The sequence below is a fragment of the Chinchilla lanigera genome, unplaced genomic scaffold (assembly GCF_000276665.1).
Source record: "Chinchilla lanigera isolate Chin_1 unplaced genomic scaffold, ChiLan1.0 scaffold00091, whole genome shotgun sequence".
Taxonomy (NCBI): domain Eukaryota; kingdom Metazoa; phylum Chordata; class Mammalia; order Rodentia; family Chinchillidae; genus Chinchilla; species Chinchilla lanigera.
Window position 1 is genome coordinate 3,353,996 of NW_004955492.1, and position 9,621 is coordinate 3,363,616.

Below are 9,621 nucleotides of genomic sequence, written 5' to 3' on the forward strand. Positions count from 1 at the left end.
ACACCCTGGCTCTGGGCTAGGCCTGGGTTTAAGGGAATATTATGGTTTGATTTTTTATCCAGACCATTAAACTTTCCTTCACATCTGCAATAGGTCTGTTTTCCTTTCTTATCATTAAAGTGTTAGCTGGGGTAGCACTTCAGTTCCTGTCAAGAACTTTTCCTCTGCCTTCACAACTTGGCTAACTGGTTGACACAAGAAGCCTTGCTTTTGGCCTCTCTCAAACTGTGACATGACTTCCTCACTAAACTCAGTCACTTCTGGTTGTTGATTTAAAGTGAAAGACTTGTGACTCTTCCTTTCACTTGAATATTTACAGGCCACTCTAGGGTTATTAACTGACCCAATTTCAGAATATTGTGTCTCAGGCCTGAGGAGAAGGGGAGATGGGAAATAGCCAGTTGGTGGAGCAGTCAGAACATACATTATTGCTGTCTTATATGGATGCAGATTTTGGCACTCCAAATCAATTGCAAAGGTAACATCAAAGATCACTGATTGCAGATCACCATAACAGATGCAATCATACTAGGTAAGGCTGGAATACTGTGAGAATTACCAAAGGTGACACATAGACACAGAGTGAGCATGTTGGACAAATGACAGCCTTGTTCAATAAAGGGTGGCTACAACCTTCAATTTGTAAAAACAAAACAAAACAAATTTCTGTGAAGCTTTATAACGCAAAGCACAATAAAACAAGATAGAGTAGTGTAAGTGAGATCATGCAGTATTTGTCCTTCTATGAATGCTTATTTCCCTTAGTACAGAGTCCTCAGGGTTCTGTTTTGTCACATATGGGATATTTCCATCTTTTAAACATTTTACTCATGTTTGGTTATTGTACATAAATTGTGACAGCATAAATTGGTGCAACCATTTTGGAAAACTATTTGACAATATTTTATAAAATTAAAATACATTTTCCCTATGTATGACCCAGAAATTCCACTGGTAGGAATAAAAATGTATCCACAAAGAGATTTATACAAGAATGTTTATAGTAGCTTTATTCATACTTGGTAAAATCAACCAGTGAATTCAGCCAGTTTGGACATACAGATCTTAAGTGGAATTCTTCTGTCATTATTTCTCTTAAATATGTGACTAACAGAGATTTTAACCTCTGTCGCTGTTAAATGCCAGAGTATGTTGTCATCTGTATGCCCCTTTATGTTGCCTTTTTTTCTCCATCTACTGACAACCTTCATGATTTTGTACTCTGAGGTTCTGGATAATATTTTCATCCTCCAGAGAGAGGTCACCCTAATTTCTAGTAGGCAAATAAAGTAGTAGCTGATCAAGGACTGGTCTACAATTTTTAAAAAAGATTTTATCTATCTCTTACCCCTCCCACACCTAGGGTTCAGTCCTTCAGATTCCCAGCTGTGACACTGGAGTATTGACTGCAGCAAGGATGGGCACCCTCCTGATGCTATGCACAGATCACTCTGCCCTCAGTGTCTAAATGCACAGAGAAAACCTGGTGGGTGGTAACAAAACACAGTATGGGAGCAGTGCATAGCTGTAAGTCTGCACAAGAAGCTCTGGGAGAGGGTGTTTCTTATAGTTGGCCTGAGATTAGTACAATACTGAAAAAGCAAGATGAGTGCAGTGATTTGGAGTGGCTGAAAGCTGCCCCTAAACTCCATTCTTTTCCATCAGAAGTAACTGGAGTTAATGAAGCTGTTAAAGAAAATCCTGGGATATAGAGAGGGTAAAGTTGAGTCATTTGTAGGAAAATGGATATGCCTTCAGACCATAATGTTAAGTGAAATAAATCAGACACGCAAGCTTAAATATCACATGGTTTCTCTTATATGAGAAACCCAAAATAAAGAGCAAAACAAAAGGTAGATAATAGAAAGTGGGGAGATAGATCTTTCTCAAATGGGAAGAGGATCAAGAGATGGAGCAAGGGAGGAGGGAAGAAACAGATCCCAAACCCAAATTAAAATTTCCATTGAATGCTGGCAAAACTGCTTGAAGGAAGCCAAAGATAGACTTGCAAATCTTGAAGACAGCATTGACGCTAATGATCACGAAAGGAAAGATCTCAAGAATAACAAGGAACAAGGAAATGGCAGTTCAACAGCTGCAAGACGATGCAAAGAGAAACAATATAACACTAATAGGTGTCAACAAAACAGCAAGAGTTAACACAAATGACATGAAAGGAATATTTGCAAAAGTAATAGCAGAAAATTTCCCAAGTATGGAAAAAGAATCTGATGTACAGGTAAGTGAGGCATATAGAAACTCAACTAGCCATAACCAAAATAAAACTACACCCAAATATCTTGATAATAATCAAGATCCCAGATATTCAGCAAAAGGATAAAATATTAAAAGCTCTTAGAGGAAAGAAACAGATCACCTATAAAGGAAAGCCCATCAGAATCATGGCACATTTCTCAACACAAACCATCAAATCAAGAAGAGCTTGGAGTGAAGTATTCCAGGTCCTAAAAGAAAACAACTTCCAACCCAGGCTGATGTATGCTACAAAACTGTCCTTCAAATTTAATGGAGAAATGAAATATTTGCATGACAAAGAACAACTAAAGAATTTCATGAGCACCAAACCAACCATACAAAGAGTACTAAAAGATATTCTAGACAGAGATAAAAATGACCACAATTTCAAGAACAATAATAGAAAGGAACAACCTAGCAGAGCAAGCAATTAAATAGAGAGTAAAAGTAGGAAACTCACAGCAGGTAAATAACATGACAAAGATAAGTCAACACAATGCAGTTATAATGATTAATGTAAATGGCCTTAATTCACCAATCAAAAGAAGCAGACTGGCAGAGTGGATCAAGAAACAAAATCCAACAATATGCTGTACACAAGAAACATTTAACTCAAAAGGAAACTCATAGACTGAAAGTCAAAGGTTGGAAAACAATTCTCCATGTGACAGGAACCCAGAAAAAGGCAGGGGTAACTATTCTGATTGCAGAAAATATGAATTTCAAACCAAGAATGATCAAAAGACATACAGAAGGTCAGTACATACTTGTCAGGGGAAAACTTCAAGAGGAAGAGATAGCAATTATAAATATGTATACACCAAAGATAGGAGTACCCAACTATATAACACAAACCTTAATAGACATGAAAAACCAAATAACTAATAACATTATTATAATGGGAGACACACACCACTGACCCAAAGAGGTAGTTCAACTGGACAAAAAATCAGCAAATAAATAACAGAACAGAACAAAATGTGTTAACAAATGGACTTACTAGATGTTTACAAGGTTTCACTCACAACATCAGAATACACATTCTTCTCACTGCACATGGGACTTTCTCTAAAATAGACCACATTCTAGCCCATAGAGCATGCTTAACTAAATGCAAAAGAACTGAAATTATCCCATGCATATTATCTGACCATACTGCAATGAAATTGGACATTAATGACAAAAGGAACTCCAAAAACTCCATAACACAAGGAAATTAAATAACAACCTCCTGAACAACCAATGGGTCACAGATAAAATTAAAGAAGAAATTAAACATTATCTACAAACAAACATAAATGTAAATACAACATACTGGAATCTGTGGGATGCACTGAAAGCAATCCTCAGAAGGAAATTTATAGCAGTGAAATCACACATCAGGAAAACATAACAAGAACAAATAAATAGCCTCATTCTACACCTCAAACTTTTCCAAAAAGAACAAGTAAAGCCCAAAGCCCAAAGAAGGGAGGAGATTATAAAGATCAGGGCAGAAATTAATGCAATTGAGAAAAAGAAAGCACTCCAAAGAATTAATGAATCAAAAAGTTGGTTCTTTGAATGAATAAATAAAATTGATAAACCCCTAGCCAACCTTATAAAAAAAGAAAGAAAAAACTCAAATTCATGCAATAAGGAGTGAAAAGGGTGAAATCACTACAGATCCTATAGAAATTCAGAAGATCATCAATACCTACTTTGAAAATCGTTACTCCCATTGGATGGAAAACACAGAAGAAAAGGATAGATTCCTAGATATGTATGAATTACCAAAGCTGAATCAAGAAGATATAAAAATCCTGAATAACCAAATATCAATTAATGAAATTCAAAACATGATTAAAAACATTCCAACAAAGAAAAGCTCAGGTCCTCAGGGATTCACAGCTGAATTCTACAACAAATTCAGAAAAGATTTAATGCCAACACTCCTCAAACTCTTTAATGAAATTGAAAAAGAGGTAATTCTCCCTAACTCATTTCTGGAGGCAAGCATTATACTGATAACAAAACCAGAGAAACACCCAACCAAGACAGAACTACAGAAAAATCTCCCTAATGAATATAGATGCAAAGATACTCAGTAAAATACTAGCAAACAGAATTCAGCAAGTCATCAAGAAGATTATACACCATGACCAAGTGGGATTCATCCCAGAGATGCAGGGATGGTTCAATATACACAAATCAATTAATGTAATATACCATATCAACAGAACCAAAGACAAAAACTACATGATCATCTCAATAGATGCAGAAAAATCTTTTTACAAAGCCCAACACTCATTCATGATAAAAACTCTACAGAAAATAGGAAGAGATGGTCTTTACCCCGATCTGATCAAAGCCTTCTATGACAAACCAACAGCCAACATCATACTAAATGGACAAAAACTGAAAACTTTCACTCTGAAATCAGGAACAAGACAAGGATGTCCATTGTCACCACTGCTATTCAATACAGTTCTGGAAATATTAGCCAGAGCAATTAGACAAGAGAGAGATATAAAAGGAAAAGGATAGGAAAGGAAGAAGTGAAATTATCATTATTCATAGATGACATGATGCTGTACATTGAAGACCCCAAAAACTTCGCAAGAAGACACCTAGAATTGATCAACAAATTCAATAGCATAGCTGGATACAAAATTAACACTCAAAAATCAATAGCGTCCCTATACACAAACGACAAACATGGAGAGAGAAATTAAGGAAACCATACCTTTCACAATAGCATCCAAAAAATTGAAATACTTAGGAATCAGTCTAATGAAAGAAGTAAAATATCTATACAGTGAAAACTACAGTACTTTAGAAAAGGAGATTGAAGAGGATTTCAGAAAATGGAAAGATATCCCTTGCTCATGGATAGGAAGAACCAACATAGTGAAAATGGCCATACTTCCAAAACTGGTATACAGATTTAAAGCAATCCCAATCAAAATATCATTAGCATACCTCACAGAAGTAGAGAAAATACTCTTAAAATTCATCTGGAACCAGAAGAGACCTAGAATACCAAAGGCAATCTTTGGCAACAAAGATAAATAAGTAGGCATCACAATCCCTGACTTGAAATTATACTACAAAGTTACTGTGATAAAATCAACATGGTACTGGCAAAAAAATAAACCTGAAGACCAGTGGAACAGATTAGAAGATGTGGATACAACTGCAAACACACTCAGCCACCTTATTTTTGATGAAGGAGCCAAACATGTTCAATGGAAGAAAGATAACCTCTTTAAGAAATGGTGCTGGGAAAACTGGCTCTCTACATCCCAAAGACTAAAACTAGACCCATGTCTATCACCATGTACTAAACTAAAGTTAAAATGGATCAAAAATTTAAATATTAAAACAGAAACACTAATTCTACTGGAAGAGAAAGTAGGTAGAAATCTTGAAGGCATAGGGGTAGGCACAGTCTTCATGAACAAAACCTAAACTGAAAGAAAAGGAAGGGAAAAAAATATATATGTATATACAAGGATAGCTGAGATAATTAAACTGTTGATATCTATTGGCTTATTGAAAGGAACAATTAATTCTTAAATGTTTTTGACCAATTTTGCATGCTTATATCTGGTAATCTGAACAACTAATTTGAAGACAACAATATGCAATATAACAACCATTGTTGAATTCCTGCCATCTTGACCAGTGAAACTCTGTATTATTTTTTATTTTTCTTAATCTTCAATCTCTTTATATGTATGATTAACGTTGCATTCTTACATCTGAGAATCTGAGCAACTTCCTTGAAGACAACAATATGTAATATAGCAACCATTGCTAATTTCCTATCATCATCTTGTTTTGAAATTCTGTATCATTTTTGTTTTTGTGTTGTGTTGTTTTTATCTTTGTTATTATTTTGTTTTCTTTTCTCTTTAAAACAAAAAAAGAATGTTTCAATAACATTCTTCAACTCTTGTCCCTTACCTTTTGTGATATTCTCATATATTTTATTTCTACATATGTCATAAACCTCACAATGCCTTGTTACTGTTTTCTTCCTAAATAGTTAATTCTCTCTTAGAGCATGTGTTTCTTCCATGGGGGATATACAGCCCCAACTCAGGGTAAAAATAATTCTGGGAGGTTGAAAAAAATGTTCAGTATTACAATTGCTCACAATCCTCAAAATGTCTACCAAACATAGGTGTACAGTGTATCTGGGCATTAAAATTCTATAGGTGAAAGGCTTTATACTTAGGAGTGGAATTACTGGGTCATATGGTAATTCTATAGTTAACTTTTTGAGCAATATCAAACTCTCTTCCACAGTATCTGTACCATGTTACATTCCTACTAGAAATATATGAGGTTTTAATTACTCCACATCAACAATATTTGTTTTATGTTTTGTTTTGTCTGTGCTTGTCCTTTAAGCAACTATTGCTTATCCAAACACAAAGATTTATCCAGGATTTTTAACAGAGTTTTCTCATTTTTCACTACTACATATAGGCTTAATTTTAATTTATGATGTGAAGGACTCAATTTCATTTTTCACAAGGATATCCACTTGTCCCAGAGTCATGTGTTGAAGAAGTTAGTCTTTTCCCCAACAGAATAATTTAGGCAACTTCATAGAAAGTCAACTGATCATAAAAGGATTTATTTCTGGTTCTTCCTTATATTCCATTGACCTATCAATTTACCCATATGAATGTATTACACTCTTTTAAAAAGCATTAATTAGTAGTAAGATAAAGTAATGATGGGGTTTTGTGCATCAAATATCACAGCTACAACTTTCATAAGTTGAAAATTACAGGAAACAGTAGAAAATGACAGAAAAACAATAAATACTGGAGAAATTAATAAATTTCTATAAGTCCAAGATTAATCATATGGATAAAAATTAGTAAAACTATAGAAGACCTAAGCAATACAATCAATAGATAAGTTTTATAGATACATATCAAACACTGTACCCTAACAATAGACAATACACTTCCTTTTCAAGCACTCATGGAATCTTCAAGAAAGCTGACCATATTTTAGGTTACAAAGAAAAACACTATTAACTTTTGAGTCAAAGTGTAAACATAAAATGGAATTGCAAGCTTAAAAAATAACAATAATGAAGAGTATATATCAGAATCTCTGATAAGGCAATTATCAGGAAAAAAAGTTCTCACATCAAATATCATAGTAATAAATATTTTAAAATATATTAATAAGTGAATTAAATATCCAAGCAAAAAGGATAGAAAACAAACACCAAGGAAAACCAAAAAAAGCAGAAGCACTCTAGGCAGAAATAAATGACTTAAAAATAGAAAACCAATAGAACCAGCAAATCAAAAACTTGGTTCTTTTGAATCTCAACAAAACAGGCAAATCACTAACTACCTTAATTGAGCAAAAAATGATAGACCATAAATATACATAACTATCTGTGACAGAAGGCAATAACCAACAAACAGAAAAAAGTAAGGAAAAAAGCCACAAGTGACTACAAATAATTTGAAAACCTAGATGAAAGGGATGAATTTTAAAGGTCCAACACTAAAATTTCGATGCCAGTAGATAGTCTCAATAAGCGACATGTCATAAGAAAAAAAATAACGTTTAAAGAATTTCTTTCTCACACACACACACACAACCAATCACACACACAATCAATCATCAAATAAACCAATTAACAAATTGTTATGGACTGGATGTTTATGTCCACTTCCAAAATCCACACGTTGAAATGCTAGTCCCTGATGTGACAACACCAAAAAATAAGAACATTACCATTCTGCAGCTCTTAATGAGTGAAAAGATCCAGGTAAGCATCATCAATGACTGATAAAAACCAGGAAGAGTGATCCTGTCACTCTTCAAGATTTTAATTTGTAATACAATTATCTTAGCTCTCTTTGATTGTCTGATCAATCTTACATTCTTATTTCTGGTGGACTGAGAAACTTCATTAAAGATAACAGTAGGTAATGTAGCAACCATTGTTAATTCCTATCATTTTGTTTTGAGATCATGTATCATTTTTGTTGTTTTTGTATTGTTTTGATTTTTGTCTTCATTGTTGTTTTGTTAGTTTTTTAAATTTTTAAAATAAAAAATGGTTAAAACAGCAAACTGTTATATATATATTTTACCACAATAACATTGTATACATGGATATATACACATATACTGTAAAATACCAGTCATATAAAATATTACATGTGGGTAGGTAGGTTTATATAAAACTGATAGGTTTGTAGTGCTCTGGTTTTCTATTATTGCTATGTGACAAATTTCAAGATTGCTTAGAATGACATCTAGAAATCAAGGTGTTAGCAGACTGTACTCTCTGGAGGGGCTTTGAGGACAGTTCCTCCCAAAAGAAGCTGCCTGCATTCCCTGGATCACCACATAGCATCTTACTTCAGATGTGGCCACATGGCTTCTGCCTTACATGTTTCTTCTCCCGCTTCTGAGGATACTTTTGATGGTATGTAGGCTCCACTGGACAGTCCACAGGAATCGCTCCAATCAAGAGTTTTAAACTACATCTTTTATCATATAAGATAATATTCACAGGTTCTGTACATTAAAATATGGATATAATTGGGGAGTACTGTTAAGCCTACTCCAACAATGATGGCAAAAGACAGGAAAAAGATACATTAGTTGGCTTTTTTATTGCTACACAATAGCTGACACCCACAATTTAAAGGAAAAAGAGATTTAATTTGGCTCACATTTTAAGGGGATTTAATCCATGGTCATCTGGTTCTAATAGAAATATTACAGTGGAAGGGCATGGCACAGGAACTAAGAGATCTGCTTAGTTCATGGTGGCTGGAAGGCAGACCAGGGGAATAAGAGAAGAGGAGGTCAGGGACCAGATTAGTATCCAACATCATGCTTCTATAACCCACCCAGACATACCCAGAAGTATACTTCACCAGTCCCCTGGGAAGATTCCAAGCCAATCAAGATGACACAACCAAGCATAACCAACACAATATAAATTGGCAAATACATAAAACATTAATAGCAACTAAGCATGGATTATAGCACTATGAGTTATTTTCTCTGTATACTTCTATGTTTTTCCATGTAATTTATAAGCTTGTTTTTTTGCAATGAACAAAGTTTCTAATGAAAAGTGCCACATTTTATGGACTTTATTTGTCTACATTTTGCTTATGTCCTCAGACTTTGCAGGGGGCTGAGATTAAGGGTGGTGGGCTAGTTAATCTGGTAGAGGAAATTTCAAAGCATCCCAATGTTCAGACTGTGGCATGAGTACTAGGTTTTAGCCAGGTCTATACTACAAATCAGCCACAACCAAAAAAAGCCCATTTAAAAAGTTTTCAGTTTTATCAGAAAGAAAGGTGCTACAAAGATGGAACA